This window comes from Triticum aestivum, chromosome 3D, assembly GCF_018294505.1.
Source record: "Triticum aestivum cultivar Chinese Spring chromosome 3D, IWGSC CS RefSeq v2.1, whole genome shotgun sequence".
NCBI lineage: Eukaryota > Viridiplantae > Streptophyta > Magnoliopsida > Poales > Poaceae > Triticum > Triticum aestivum.
Window position 1 is genome coordinate 49750763 of NC_057802.1, and position 16365 is coordinate 49767127.

Here is a 16365-nt window from a genome sequence, read left to right on the forward strand (position 1 = left end):
ACGGCAACCGGCGTGCTGCCTGCCTGCTGGTACGTTCCTTCGACGACTCGAGGATGGGACACTGGGGCCTGTGTGTCGGTCGTTCCTCAATTATTTGGCTCCATTTGTACCCGGCTGAATTCCTTGCACAGCTACATGCTAGTTGATGTGCCAACCTTTTTGTCAAAAGAAAAATAAAAGTTGATGCGCCAACCTAATCAAATCAAGGAAGAGAGGCGCACATCTTAATATATGCAAGATCAATTTGTTGCACAAAATGCACGCTCTTGAATCTTGGCTAACTAGATGATGCCCCACGTACGCGTTTCCGCGGGAAATCTTGCAAAAATAAATGCATAAATACTTGCAAAAAACAGCTAAAACTAATGGAAGGAAAATGTAATCAGAAAAACATACAGTGTACAAAAAATTGAATTTCAATTACAATAATATTGTTTCCAACAAAAATGTAAAAGTTCAACGACATAGATATGCTACAATCGACCAACACATATATCATCAATACAAAATCTAGTGCAAAAATAAATTGCGAATAATTAACATGCATGAATATATGATGTGGCTACATTGCATGCATAGTGTAATGCAAAAAATAGGATTTATGACTTGCTTATGTGGCATTGTTGCATGGCTAGTAAAAATAGATAGTGGGTTGTAGCTATTTAGGAATAGAAGATATATATTGCTGGTATATCTTTTTTATTTAATGAGGGGAGGAAAATCAGTAGCAAACATATCGTGTCCTTTCCCTAACGTGTAGGCGCTAGGGCAAAGATCTCCTCCCGCCCAAAGCTTCACCGGCCATTCTGTGGATTCTCCTCCCCTTTACCTACCGTTTTCGTGGCTGCTAGCAGGGAGGGGAGTCCCGATGCCTTGGATCGGGCTAGCAATTTAGGTTATGTTTTGTTGTCCTCGCACGGCACTTGGGTAAATGGCGATGCTTTATCTTTGAGTTGATCTTCCGTGCTTCGATCCTTGTCGAATTCGTTCGCCAGGACGGATTTGACGGAGCTCTGACATAGATCCCTATAGTCTCCTTGGAGCGGCGATGTTAGGATTTCTCACCATATGTGCACAGATAATGAAATTTGGTGTCACGCACTTTGGATCGATTCAAGGGTCAATGACGACAACTGCGGTTCCAGGGTGTTGATCTTTAGGGGCACGTGCACGAAGACTTCCCGACTTTCATCAACAAGATCAAGTCGTCTCTGGTATCGAAGCGGCGATAACTCCGCATCGGCGGACACCAACATCGGCAATGGGAGTCGTTGTAGGAGAGGGCAAATGAGGAAACATTGATTTTGTTGCTCAAATGATGGGCTCAGTTTGAGGGGTCGATACTCAAATTTGAGGAGATAAAGTATTTTGAAATAAGGACTAGACGGTGTTAGGGCATCTCCAAGACAGACCCGCAAACCTCCCGCAACCATCTGGACTGCGCTGTCCGGACAACGGAAACCCTCCAACGTGGTCCTGTATCGGTTTGCAGGGTGGTCCGGACGCGATTTCTCCCGCAAACCGTATACAAATGTGGGGAGGTTTGTGGGAGTCTAGACCGATCCCACGCCCGCTTCTGACCGCTCAAGCCCACCAAAACCCCTCCTCCCCTGCCCGCGTGCGTTCCCGTCTGGCATCAGCTGCCTGCATTCATGACGCTGTAGAGCATGCCGCTCAATATTGAAGACGGCTCAGGGCGGAGACGCGTCTCCGGTGTCCGTGCATGTTCAATGCGGGAGACGCGTGACAAGATGGGACAGGACGGATATCTACTACACCCGTTCAATGTCGTTGTTCATCGGTATGCCGCCATTAAGCAGGCTCGCCGGCCGAGAAACCCACTCCGGCGTCGCGCATTGATGCACTCGGACGCCTCACCTCACTGGAATCCGCTATATAAAGGCAGCCACATCTGACTAACTCCACAGCACAACACAAGCCCCAACACATCCTCCTCCCTTTCACTGCATCCGCCATGACCGCTAGCGGGAAAGCACTTTCGGACAGTCTATTGCCGGATATGAAGCAAGCGGTGGCCGCCCTTGCCGCCGCCTGGCATAGCCGTCGTGCCAGGCGAATCGAGGCCGGCTTGCCGGCCAGCTCACCCGGGCTCTCAAACGACGAGGGCGACACCACGATGGAGACCGGCTCCGACGAATCCGCCCCGGCTCCCGCGCCTCCTGTGCACGCCGACTTCACCATGGAGCAGGCGCAGACACACTTCAACGCCACCATGGCGGAGGTATAGCCTGCGTCGGCGCCTTTGTCGGCATTCCAGCAGGTGCAGGAGGAACAACGGTACAACATGTTCCTCCTGAAGCATCACCGGTTGGTGGAGGGTCATATCTACGGCGAGCGCGAGAGCGAGGAGGCCATGGCCGCGACGAACCCAAATTTTGTCGCGGAGCTGTGTGCCATCTAGGATGTCGTCCATGCTCAAGCCGCCGCTCGCTAGGAAGCGGCAGTCATGGAGGCGCAGCTGCAGGCGATCACGAAGGAGAACAACCCCAGTTGCGCCTCCTACGCGTCGTGGACGAACTATCAGCCGGCCTGGTGGGACGACGACAACGCCGGCGCCACCATTTCCCCTATGGACCTCACGTCCACCGGCGACGGATAAGGCACAGACTCCTTGAGGGTGAGTATGCCACGGGAGACGGCATGGCCTGGTGTCCCATGTGGGCCGGTCTGTCTCCCGTGTTCTACTCTTCCTCGCCGAAGATGGCATCTTCACTTCATCGGTCTTATCGCCGGTGTTCATGGAGACGGCGGAAGGAGGACGACACGGGCTTGGACGTCGGGCACCGCCGCCGTAGGATAGGTTTAGTGGCGGATCTTTTTTTGTTCTAAACATTCGAAATATAATTAAATCCGCCGTGTTTGTATGAAATCCCGCCGTGTTTATATGAATTTCATCCGGTTTGATGAAAAAAAGTTTGAAATGTATGCGGCTAGCGTTGAAATGGCATTATCCCGCATCCGCGTCCGTGAAACAATCCTCCTACCCACGGATGGATGCAGGAGGATTTTTACGGGTTGCCGATGGAGATGCCCTTAACTTATAAAAAAAAAAAACTACGCAAACAAGATTATTTTGAGGGGTTTAACGTTTTTGGGGAAGGGATATGCATGCAGGATGGGAACGGAGATATTCTCCCACTGTGTAGCCCTAGGCAACAACCATACACGGACGTATCCATGTCAAAGATTTGTTCCTAATTTAATTAGCCCCACCTAAACACCCAAACCCTACAGATCCTACGTATACCTCCACAGGGGTTGGCACCGGAAGGTGTTGTACTTTATCAATAAAGGAAAAAAATATCAAATACCATGCATAATTTTCTAGCAGAACACTTCAGTCTTGATACAACAATCACCATCTATCTACTGTAGTCGTTGGTAGCAGTACCGCAACATCAAACGACTGCATCGAACAAGGAAAGGTCAAAGGGGATTGCCAGTCTCCACAAGGGGCGTTTCTCCAAGAGCATCGATACTTAATTCAACCCTGAACCAAAAATGGCCGAACTCATCCTGAAAATGACCTTCCATTCAGAAAAGAACTAAATGCAAAAATTTAGTCAAAGAGAATACTACAATCCATCCTCGTGGATCATCTCAAACATCTCCCTGTCCGCGTCGTCGTACGCCGGCTCTTCCGCTTTAGGCATACCAGCGAACAACGTGCGGGCACCCGTCTGCTCCACGCTCGTTGTCCCTGTTCGGACAAGCGGCGGCAATGAACACTCCGAGAAAAGCAGCTACCCCACATTGACATTGACGATGAACGACATGGCGGGGGATGTCGAGGACTGCCTACCCAACTGCTTGGCAGCGTAGAAGTACGGGGCCTTGTAATGTTTCGGCCTTGGCGGCATCTACACGGTCGGTGAGGGCCCGCGGCCCGGGCCGCCACGACCTCCACCACGTTCGCGACCTGCATGCCCACCGCCTCGTTCGCCACTAGCACACCCTTTGTCGGCCTTTATCTTCTTGAGTTTTTCTTCCTCTGCGGTCTTTGCTTTGAAGCGACGATTTTGCCATATTGCCGAGTTGATCTTCGTGGTGAGCGTTATGCTCGGATCCTCCTGTTGGAAATATGCCCTAGAGGCAATAATAAATGGTTATTATTATATTTCTTTGTTCATGGTAATTGTCTATTATTCATGCTATAATTGTACTATCCGGAAATCGTAATACATGTGTGAATACATAGACCACAACGTGTCCCTAGTAAGCCTCTAGTTGACTAGCTCGTTGATCAACAGATAGTCATGGTTTCCTGACTATGGACATTGGATGTCATTGATAACGGGATCACATCATTAGGAGTGATGTGATGGACAAGACCCAATCCTAAGCATAGCTCAAAGATCGTGTAGTTCGTTTGCTAGAGCTTTTCCAATGTCAAGTATCTTTTCCTTAGACCATGAGATCGTGCAACTCCCGGATACCGTAGGAGTACTTTGGGTGTGCCAAACGTCACAACGTAACTGGGTGACTATAAAGGTATACTACGGGTATCTCCGAAAGTGTCTGTTGGGTTGGCACGGATCGAGACTGGGATTTGTCACTCCGTATGACGGAGAGGTATCTCTGGGCCCACTCGGTAATGCATCATCATAATGAGCTCAATGTGACTAAGGCGTTAGTCATGGGATCATGCATTGCGGTACGAGTAAAGAGACTTGCCGGTAACGAGATTGAACAAGGTATTGGGATACCGACGATGGAATCTCGGGCAAGTAACATACCGATTGGCAAAGGGAATTGTATACGGGATTGATTGAATCCTCGACATCGTGGTTCATCCGATGAGATCGTCGTGGAACATGTGGGAGCCAACATGGGTATCCAGATCCCGCTGTTGGTTATTGACCGGAGAGGCGTCTCGGTCATGTCTGCATGTCTCCCGAACCCGTAGGGTCTACACACTTAAGGTTCGGTGACGCTAGGGTTGTAGAGATATGAGTATGCGGAAACCCAAAAGTTGTTCGGAGTCCCGGATGAGATCCCGGACGTCACGAGGAGTTCCGGAATGGTCCGGAGGTAAAGAATTTTATATAGGAAGTCCAGTTTCGGCCACCGGGAAAGTTTCGGGGGTTATCGGTATTGTACCGGGACCACCGGAAGGGTCCCGGGGGTCCACCGGGTGGGGCCACCTATCCCGGAGGGCCCCATGGGCTGAAGTGGGAAGGGAACCAGCCCTTAGTGGGCTGGGGCGCCCCCCATGGGCCTTCCCCCTGCGCCTAGGGTTGGAAACCCTAGGGTGGGGGGGCGCCCCACTTGACTTGGGGGGTAAGTTACCCCCCCGGCCGCCGCCCCCCCTCCAGATGGGTTCCAGGCCGGCGCCCCCCCTTCCCAGGGGGCCTATATAAAGGGGGGGAGGGAGGGCAGCAACATGACAGCCTTGGGCGCCTCCCTCCTCCCCTGCTACACCTCTCCCTCTCGCAGACGCTCGGCGAAGCCCTGCCGAGATCCCGCTACATCCACCACCACGCCGTCGTGCTGCTGGATCTCCATCAACCTCTCCTTTCCCCTTGCTGGATCAAGAAGGAGGAAACGTCGCTGCACCGTACGTGTGTTGAACGCGGAGGTGCCGTCCGTTCGGCACTCGGTCATCGGTGATTTGGATCACGGCGAGTACGACTCCATCAACCACGTTCATTGGAACGCTTCCGCTCGCGATCTACAAGGGTATGTAGATGCACTCCTTTCCCCTCGTTGCTAGTATACTCCATAGATGGATTTTGGTGAGCGTAGGAAAATTTAAAAATTATGCTACGATTCCCAACAGTGGCATCATGAGCCAGGCCTATGCGTAGTTACTATGTACGAGTAGAACACAAAGTAGTTGTGGGCGTTGATGTTGCCAATTCTTCTTGCCGCTACTAGTCTTATCTTGTTTCGGCGGCATTGTGGGATGAAGCGGCCCGGACCGACCTTACACGTACGCTCACGTGAGACAGGTTCCACCGACTGACATGCACTAGTTGCATAAGGTGGCTAGCGGGTGTCTGTCTCTCCTACTTTAGTCGGAACGGATTCGATGAAAAGGGTCCTTATGAAGGGTAAATAGAAATTGGCAAATCACGTTGTGGTCATACGTAGGTAAGAAACGTTCTTGCTAGAAACCTACAAACCACGTAAAAACTTGCAACAACAATTAGAGGACGTCTAACTTGTTTTTGCAGCATGTGCTATGTGATGTGATATGGCCAGAAGATGTGATGAATGATATATGTGATGTATGAGATTGATCATATTCTTGTAATAGGAATCACGACTTGCATGTCGATGAGTATGACAACCGGCAGGAGCCATAGGAGTTGTCTTTATTATTTTGTATGACCTACGTGTCATTGAATAACGCCATGGAAATTACTTTACTTTATTGCTAAACGCGTTAGCCATAGAAGTAGAAGTAACCGTTGGCGTGACAACTTCATGAAGACACAATGATGGAGATCATGGTGTCATGCCGGTGACGAAGATGATCATGGTGCCCCGAAGATGGAGATCAAAGGAGCAAATGATATTGGCCATATCATGTCACTATTTGATTGCATGTGATGTTTATCATGTTTTGCATCTTATTTGCTTAGAACGACGGTAGTAAGTAAGATGATCCCTTATAATAATTTCAAGAAAGTGTTCACCCTAACTGTGCACCGTTGCGAAGGTTCGTTGTTTCGAAGCACCACGTGATGATCGGGTGTGGTAGATTCTAACGTTCGCATACAACGGGTGTTGACGAGCCTAGCATGTACAGACATGGCCTCGGAACACACGCAATACACTTAGGTTAACTTGACGAGCCTAGCATGTACAGACATGGCCTCGGAACACGGAGGACCGAACGGTCGAGCATGAGTCGTATAGAAGATACGATCAACATGGAGATGTTCACCGATCTTGACTAGTCCGTCTCACGTGATGATCGGACACGGCCTAGTTAACTCGGATCATGTTTCACTTAGATGACTAGAGGGATGTCTATCTGAGTGGGAGTTCATTGAATAATTTGATTATATGAACTTAATTATCATGAACTTAGTCTAAAATCTTTACACTATGTCTTGTAGATCAAATGGCCCACGTTGTCCTCAACTTCAACGCGTTCCTAGAGAAAACAAGCTGAAAGATGATGGCAGTAACTATACGGACTGGGTCCGGAACCTGAGGATCATCCTCATAGCTGCCAAGAAAGATTATGTCCTAGAAGCACCGCTAGGTGAAGCACCAATCCCTCAGAACCAAGACGTTATGAACGCTTGGCAATCACGTGCTGATGATTACTCCCTCGTTCAGTGTGGCATGCTTTACAGCTTAGAACCGGGTCTCCAAAAGCGTTTTGAGAAACATGGAGCATATGAGATGTTCGAGGAGCTGAAAATGGTTTTCCAAGCTCATGCCCGGGTCGAGAGATATGAAGTCTCCGACAAGTTCTTCAGCTGTAAAATGGAGGAGAATAGTTCTGTTAGTGAGCACATACTCAGAATGTCTGGGTTGCACAACCGCTTGTCTCAGCTGGGAGTTAATCTCCCGATGACGCGGTCATTGACAGAATCCTTCAGTCGCTTCCACCAAGCTACAAGAACTTTGTGATGAACTTCAATATGCAAGGGATGGAAAAGACCATTCCTGAGGTATATTCGATGCTGAAATCAGCGGAGGTGGAGATCAGAAAAGAACATCAAGTGTTGATGGTGAATAAAACCACTGAGTTCAAGAAGGGCAAGGGTAAGAAGAACTTTAAGAAGGACGGCAAGGGAGTTGCCGCGCCCGGTAAGCCAGTTGCCGGGAAGAAGTCAAGGAATGGACCCAAGCCTGAGACTGAGTGCTTTTATTGCAAGGGAAGTGGTCACTGGAAGCGGAACTGTCCCAAATACTTAGCGGACAAGAAGGCCGGCAACACCAAAGGTATATGTGATATACATGTAATTGATGTGTACCTTACCAGTACTCGTAGTAGCTCCTGGGTATTTGATACCGGTGCGGTTGCTCATATTTGTAACTCAAAACAGGAACTGCGGAATAAACGGAGACTGGCAAAGGACGAGGTGACGATGCGCGTCGGGAATGGTTCCAAGGTCGATGTGATCGCCGTCGGCACGCTACCTCTGCATCTACCTACGGGATTAGTTTTAAACCTCAATAACTGTTATTTAGTGCCAGCTTTGAGCATGAACATTGTATCTGAATCTCGTTTAATTCGAGATGGCTACTCATTTAAATTCGAGAATAATGGTTGTTCTATTTATTTGAGAGATATGTTTTATGGTCATGCCCCGCTGGTCAATGGTTTATTCTTGAGGAATCTCGAACGTGATGTTACACATATTCATAGTGTGAATACCAAAAGATGTAAAGTTGATAACGATAGTCCCACATACTTGTGGCACTGCCGCCTTGGTCACATTGGTGTCAAGCGCATGAAGAAGCTCCATGCAGATGGACTTTTGGAGTCTCTTGATTACGAATCATTTAACACGTGCGAACTATGCCTCATGGGTAAGATGACCAAGACTCCGTTCTTCGGAACAATGGAGCGAGCAACCAACTTATTGGAAATCATACATACCGATGTGTGCGGTCCAATGAGTGTTGAGGCTCGCGGAGGATATCGTTATGTTCTCACTCTCACTGATGACTTAAGTAGATATGGGTATGTCTACTTAATGAAACACAAGTCTGAAACCTTTGAAAAGTTCAAGGAATTTCAGAGTGAGGTTGAGAATCAACGTGACAGAAAAATAAAATTCTTACGATCAGATTGTGGTGGAGAATATTTAAGTCATGAATTTGGTACACACTTAAGGAAATGTGGAATAGTTTCACAACTCACGCCGCCTGGAACACCTCAGAGAAATGGTGTGTCCGAACGTCGTAATCGCACTCTATTGGATATGGTGCAATCTATGATGTCTCTTACCGATTTACCGCTCTCATTTTGGGGCTATGCTTTAGAGACTGCCGCATTCACTTTAAATAGGGCTCCGTCGAAATCCGTTGAGACGACACCGTATGAATTATGGTTTGGGAAGAAACCTAAGCTGTCGTTTCTAAAAGTTTGGGGATGCGATGCTTATGTCAAGAAACTTCAACCAAAAAAGCTCGAACCCAAGTCGGAGAAATGCGTCTTCATAGGATACCCTAAGGAAACTATTGGGTATACCTTCTACCTCATATCCGAAGGCAAGATCTTCGTTGCCAAGAACGGGTCCTTTCTGGAGAAGGAGTTTCTCTCGAACGAATTGAGTGGGAGGAAAGTGGAACTTGATGAGGTGATAGTCACCCCTTCCGTGCCGGATAGTAGCGCAGCGCGGGAAGATGTTCCTGTGGTGCCTACACCGACTGGGGAGGAAGTTAATGATGATGATCATGAAGCTTCGGATCAAGTTGCCACTGAACTTCGTAGGTCCACAAGGACACGTTCCGCACCAGAGTGGTACGGCAACCCTGTCCTGGAAATCATGTTGTTAGACAACGGTGAACCTTTGAACTATGAAGAAGCGATGGTGGGCCCGGATTCCGACAAATGGCTAGAAGCCATGAAATCCGGGATAGGATCCATGTATGAAAATGAAGTATGGACTTTGACTGACTTGCCCGATGATCGGCGAGCCATAGAAAATAAATGGATCTTTAAGAAGAAGACAGACGCGGATGGTAATGTGACCATCTACAAAGCTCGACTTGTCGCTAAGGGTTATCGACAAGTTCAAGGGGTTGGCTACGATGAGACTTTCTCACCCGTAGCGAAGCTGAAGTCCGTCCGAATCATGTTAGCAATTGCCGCATACTATGATTATGAGATATGGCAGATGGACGTCAAAACGGCATTCCTTAACGGCTTCCTTAAGGAAGAGTTGTATATGATGCAGCCAGAAGGTTTTGTCGATCCTAAGAATGCTAACAAAGTATGCAAGATCCAGCGCTCAATCTATGGGCTGGTGCAAGCATCTCGGAGTTGGAACATTCGCTTTGATGAGATGATCAAAGCGTTTGGGTTTACACAGACTTATGGAGAAGTCTGTGTTTACAAGAAAGTGAGTGGGAGCTCTGTAGCATTTCTCATATTATATGTGGATGACATACTATTGATGGGAAATGATATAGAATTCTTGGAAAGTATAAAGGCCTATTTGAATAAGTGTTTTTCAATGAAGGACCTTGGAGAAGCTGCTTATATATTAGGCATCAAGATCTATAGAGATAGATCGAGACGCCTCATTGGTCTTTCGCAGAGTACATACCTTGACAAGATATTGAAGAAGTTCAATATGGATCAGTCCAAGAAGGGGTTCTTGCCTATATTGCAAGGTGTGCAATTGAGCACGGCTCAATGCCCGACCACGGCAGAAGATATAGAAAAGATGAGTGTCATCCCCTATGCCTCGGCCATAGGGTCTATTATGTATGCCATGCTGTGTACCAGACCTAATGTAAACCTTGCCGTAAGTTTGGTAGGAAGGTACCAAAGTAATCCCGGCATGGAACACTGGACAGCGGTCAAGAATATCCTGAAGTACCTGAAAAGGACTAAGGATATGTTTCTCGTTTATGGAGGTGACGAAGAGCTCGTCATAAAGGGTTACGTCGACGCAAGCTTCGACACAGATCTGGATGACTCGAAGTCACAAACCGGATACATGTATATTTTGAATGGAGGTGCAGTAAGCTGGTGCAGTTGCAAGCAAAGCGTCGTGGCGGGATCTACATGTGAAGCGGAGTACATGGCAGCCTCGGAGGCAGCACAGGAAGCAGTCTGGATGAAGGAGTTCATTACCGACCTAGGGGTGATTCCCAAAGCGTCGGCCCCGATGACTCTCTTCTGTGACAACACTGGAGCTATTGCCCTTGCGAAGGAGCCCAGGTTTCACAGGAAGACCAGGCACATCAAGCGTCGCTTCAACTCCATTCGTGAAAGTGTTCAAAATGGAGACATAGATATTTGTAAAGTACATACGGACCTGAATGTAGCAGATCCGTTGACTAAATCTCTCCCTAGGGCAAAACATGATCAACACCAGGACGCAATGGGTGTTCGATTCATCACTATGTAACTAGATTATTGACTCTAGTGCAAGTGGGAGACTGTTGGAAATATGCCCTAGAGGCAATAATAAATGGTTATTATTATATTTCTTTGTTCATGGTAATTGTCTATTATTCATGCTATAATTGTATTATCCGGAAATCGTAATACATGTGTGAATACATAGACCACAACGTGTCCCTAGTAAGCCTCTAGTTGACTAGCTCGTTGATCAACAGATAGTCATGGTTTCCTGACTATGGACATTGGATGTCATTGATAACGGGATCACATCATTAGGAGAATGATGTGATGGACAAGACCCAGACCTAAGCATAGCTCAAAGATCGTGTAGTTCGTTTGCTAGAGCTTTTCCAATGTCAAGTATCTTTTCCTTAGACCATGAGATCGTGCAACTCCCGGATACCGTAGGAGTACTTTGGGTGTGCCAAACGTCACAACGTAACTGGGTGACTATAAAGGTATACTACGGGTATCTCCGAAAGTGTCTGTTGGGTTGGCACGGATCGAGACTGGGATTTGTCACTCCGTATGACGGAGAGGTATCTCTGGGCCCACTCGGTAATGCATCATCATAATGAGCTCAATGTGACTAAGACGTTAGTCATGGGATCATGCATTGCGGTACGAGTAAAGAGACTTGCCGGTAACGAGATTGAACAAGGTATTGGGATACCGACGATCGAATCTTGGTAACATACCGATTGGCAAAGGGAATTGTATACGGGATTGATTGAATCCTCGACATCGTGGTTCATCCGATGAGATCGTCGTGGAACATGTGGGAGCCAACATGGGTATCCAGATCCCGCTGTTGGTTATTGACCGGAGAGGCGTCTCGGTCATGTCTGCATGTCTCCCGAACCCGTAGGGTCTACACACTTAAGGTTCGGTGACGCTAGGGTTGTAGAGATATGAGTATGCGGAAACCCGAAAGTTGTTCGGAGTTCCGGATGAGATCCCGGACGTCACGAGGAGTTCCGGAATGGTCCGGAGGTAAAGAATTTTATATAGGAAGTCCAGTTTCGGCCACCGGGAAAGTTTCGGGGGTTATCGGTATTGTACCGGGACCACCGGAAGGGTCCTGGGGGTCCACCGGGTGGGGCCACCTATCCCGGAGGGCCCCATGGGCTGAAGTGGGAAGGGAACCAGCCCTTAGTGGGCTGGGGCGCCCCCCATGGGCCTTCCCCCTGCGCCTAGGGTTGGAAACCCTAGGGTGGGGGGCGCCCCACTTGACTTGGGGGGTAAGTTACCCCCCTGGCCGCCGCCCCCCCTCCAGATGGGTTCCAGGCCGGCGCCCCCCCTTCCCAGGGGGCCTATATAAAGGGGGGGGGAGGGCAGCAACATGACAGCCTTGGGCGCCTCCCTCCTCCCCTGCTACACCTCTCCCTCTCGCAGACGCTCGGCGAAGCCCTGCCGAGATCCCGCTACATCCACCACCACGCCGTCGTGCTGCTGGATCTCCATCAACCTCTCCTTTCCCCTTGCTGGATCAAGAAGGAGGAGACGTCGCTGCACCATACGTGTGTTGAACGCGGAGGTGCCGTCCGTTCGGCACTCGGTCATCGGTGATTTGGATCACGGCGAGTACGACTCCATCAACCACGTTCATTGGAACGCTTCCGCTCGCGATCTACAAGGGTATGTAGATGCACTCCTTTCCCCTCGTTGCTAGTATACTCCATAGATGGATTTTGGTGAGCGTAGGAAAATTTAAAAATTATGCTACGATTCCCAGCACCTCCACCATCTCCGTCTCCGGCAGTATCTCTTCCAGGTCCATGGGGTGGTGGCGGGAGGGAAGAAGAGAGTGGGGAAAAGGGTGGGAATTTGGTGGAGATCGGCGGGATGGAAGAAGATAGTGGGATTTTGGCACGAAAACAATGTGAGCAGCTACAAAAGCGCGGGCTCCGCCTCAGTTTTTGGTGGGCCGGGGGTGTGTCGTAGTCCTACGTGGCTCGTGTCCAGATTCCGGCAATCCCCCACCCCTAGTTTGTTTCAACTTTGCTGCAAAAATGTGCTCCGGACTGCTACGTGTGCCGATGGAGTTCGGACAGCTACATCCGGACAAATACGGGCGATTTGAAGGTCGGCGTTGGAGATGCCCTAACATTTTTAGGGGAAGGGATATACATGCAGGTAGGGATGTAAACGGATCAGATCGGGGCGGAAAATGCCTTTACGGTATCCTTTACCATATTTTTTGTCGGATTTGAAGCGGATCGGATAATGACCGGATGTGGATTCGATAATATTGGACTACGGGTTCGGAGCGGAAGCGGAGTGGACTCGGACCAAGCGGAGCGGATATTGGATAATTTTTACTGATCAATGAAATTAACAACTTACACGCTGTAGGTTCATAGTTTTCGCTAGTCCATAATAGAATCTATTTAAATATTAACTAAGTTAGCTTGTACAGTACGTGTTGAAGTCTATTGGCTACGCTTGTACGTACATGTGGTGTGTACAGTCATACGAGGGCGCTATTAGGGTTAGGGTTATATGATATTTATATGTGGTGGTTCTAATCAATGGTCTAATTAGGTATTTAGGCTTGTCGATTGGGTAAAATTTATCAGATAATCCTATTTGATAACACCAGATAATCCACAAAAAATACCGAATAATCCACATACGTCGGATATGATCAATACTATATCCGCTGCCATATTCGTCGGATATCCGTTTGACCAAAATACGTATCCATATCTGTATCCGTCGAATTTGTGAAAGCGCATACCATATCCTTAAAAATGGATGCGGATACGGATTCGGAACAGAAATTATCTGTATCATTTACGTCCCTACACGCAGGAACGGAGATGTTCTCCCCCTGTTTAGCCCGACAACAACCATACACGGACCGTATCCATGTCAAAGATTTGTTCCCAATTTAATTAGCCCCACCTAAACACCCAACCCTACAGATCCTACGTATACCTCCACAGGGGTTGGCGCCAGAAGGTGTTGTACTTTATCAATAAAGGAAAAAATCAAATACCATGCATACTTTTGTAGCAGAACACTTTAGCATATATTTTTTTTTGCGAGGGAAAACACTTTAGCCTTGATACAACAATCGCCATCTATCTACTGTAGTCAGTCGTTAGTAGCAGTACTGCAACATCAAACGACTGCATCGAACAAGGAAAGGTCAAAGGGGATTGCCAGTCTCTACAAGGGGCGTTTCTCCAAGAGCATCGACACTTAATTCAACTCCGAACCAAAAAAAAAACAGTTAAAAAAAAAACTCTGAACCAAAAATAGCCGAACTGATCCTGAAAATGACCTTCCATTCAGAAAAGAACTACTAGATGCAAAAATCTAGTCAAAGAGAATACTACAATCCATCCAAACCGGCTCTGACATTGATGGCATTGTTAACTACGTATTCACTTCATCCCATAATATAAGAACGTAGCTTGAAGAACCCTCTTATATTATAAGGCCACGTAATAATTAGGGCAGTGATCAGCCTCGGAACCCTGGTCCTGCGCAGAGCGGCGAGCGAGCGAGCGCTGAGTCGGCCTTAGACTTTGGAGCAGGGAGGGAGGAGTGTCGGTGGCGCATGCAGATGTGCAATGGGAAGGCCTGCCTGAGAAGAATGGAGCCCGTAGAATAGAAGCACCGGATGCGTGGATCAGGTGGAGGCCATGCCCATGGGAGCGAACCCAGCCAACCAACCAACCAGCGCAACAACTCGCCGTTACGCTCTTTAAGCAACTAATATCCACACCAATGGGGAATTTCCGCCATGTTTATTGCGGAGAAAGTGGCGCGCCACCGAACCCTCTAAAAGCTAGCCCAGCCATGCGCCTCTCGCTTTCCTCCCCTTCCTCTTCCTTATCCACACGGCCTAACCAACCAAGAAATCGTAGGACTGGTACGTAGAATTGTTTCGGAAGCGAGGCCACACCACACCACACCAAGACACCGAGAAGACGGCCATGTTTATTCGTTCTTTTCTCACGTCCACGGGTTCTAAGCAGGCACTGTGCGTGCGTTTCGCTTCAACGAGGAAGGAAGGGGCCGGAGCGCAGGACGAAGCCGCTCGCCTCGTCGCAGGCAGAAAAACGAGTAGTATTATTCGAGGCTAGGCCAGGCGCGGCCCGTTGCTGCTGGCTGCTGCATTGACCGCATCAAGGGATCGCTGCCACGAGATTCCCCGCCCAGCGGGAGAGATCCCGGTGCAATCAGCTACCTGTCGGAGCTCCCTTCCTCTACTGAATTTTCTACGTATATTTCCACCATGCTGTACAATCGCCTCTGGTGGACCGGTCACGGGCTCACGGTGAAAGATTCCAACGGAGGTACGCCACAAATCCATGCACACGTACCTCCAAGGAACCCACGGCAGGCAAACAGAGAGAGAGGTCTCGACATATATAAACGCCGTCAAAAGACGTCCACTCTCTCCCGCACACGCCGGTGATAATGTTTCTCAGAAGTGCCTGATGTTTCTATCGGTGATTCTTTTTCATATACCTGCCATTTGGAGAGGTGTGCTCCAGTTCGTATGAACGGCCTGGTTCCCTACTGCCTGTGGCTTTCCACGCACCACTGTCCTCCACTGCCAAACCCCCATGGAAATCAGCGCCACAGCCACAGCAGCAGCTTCCTCTTCCTCTTCCTGGGGCTGACTGCCATTTACGTGGAACTGCAGGGAGAGAGCACCAAAACAGCAAAACAGAGTGGCACTCACCGCCGCACCGACTAAACATGGACAATGGAAAATCACTACGTACGGCCACTCCCTCTGTTTCAGAACGCGGTGCATATTTAGTTCTATGAAAGTCAAACATGTTTATGCTTGACCAAGTTTATATGGGAAAACATCAACATGCACAACACATATTTAGTATCATTAGATTTTCATCATAAAGTGTATATTTATATTCTATTTGTTTTGTACGTAAAAATATATTTCATCATGAGGTGTATTTTTATATTTCATTTTTTTTTGTATTTAGATGTCGATAGTTTATTCGATGAACTTTGTCAAACATAGGCATGTTTTAACTTTTGAAAACAAAACACACACTATGTTTTGAAACAATGGGGTCATTATTTATGGATGAAACGGGGCGGAAGCAGACGGAACCGCTTGCTCCTAATTTTGTTTTCATAGTATATCATTTTCTTGGACGCGAGCACATAGAAAAAAAATTCATAAACAAGTAGTACTACCCGGTGTGCATACAATGCGGATGCGGATACATGAGCCAGGATTCATCGAAACTAAAGACTCGCATAAAAACCCATAGAGAAAAACACAAATAACCAACAAACTTGTTCAG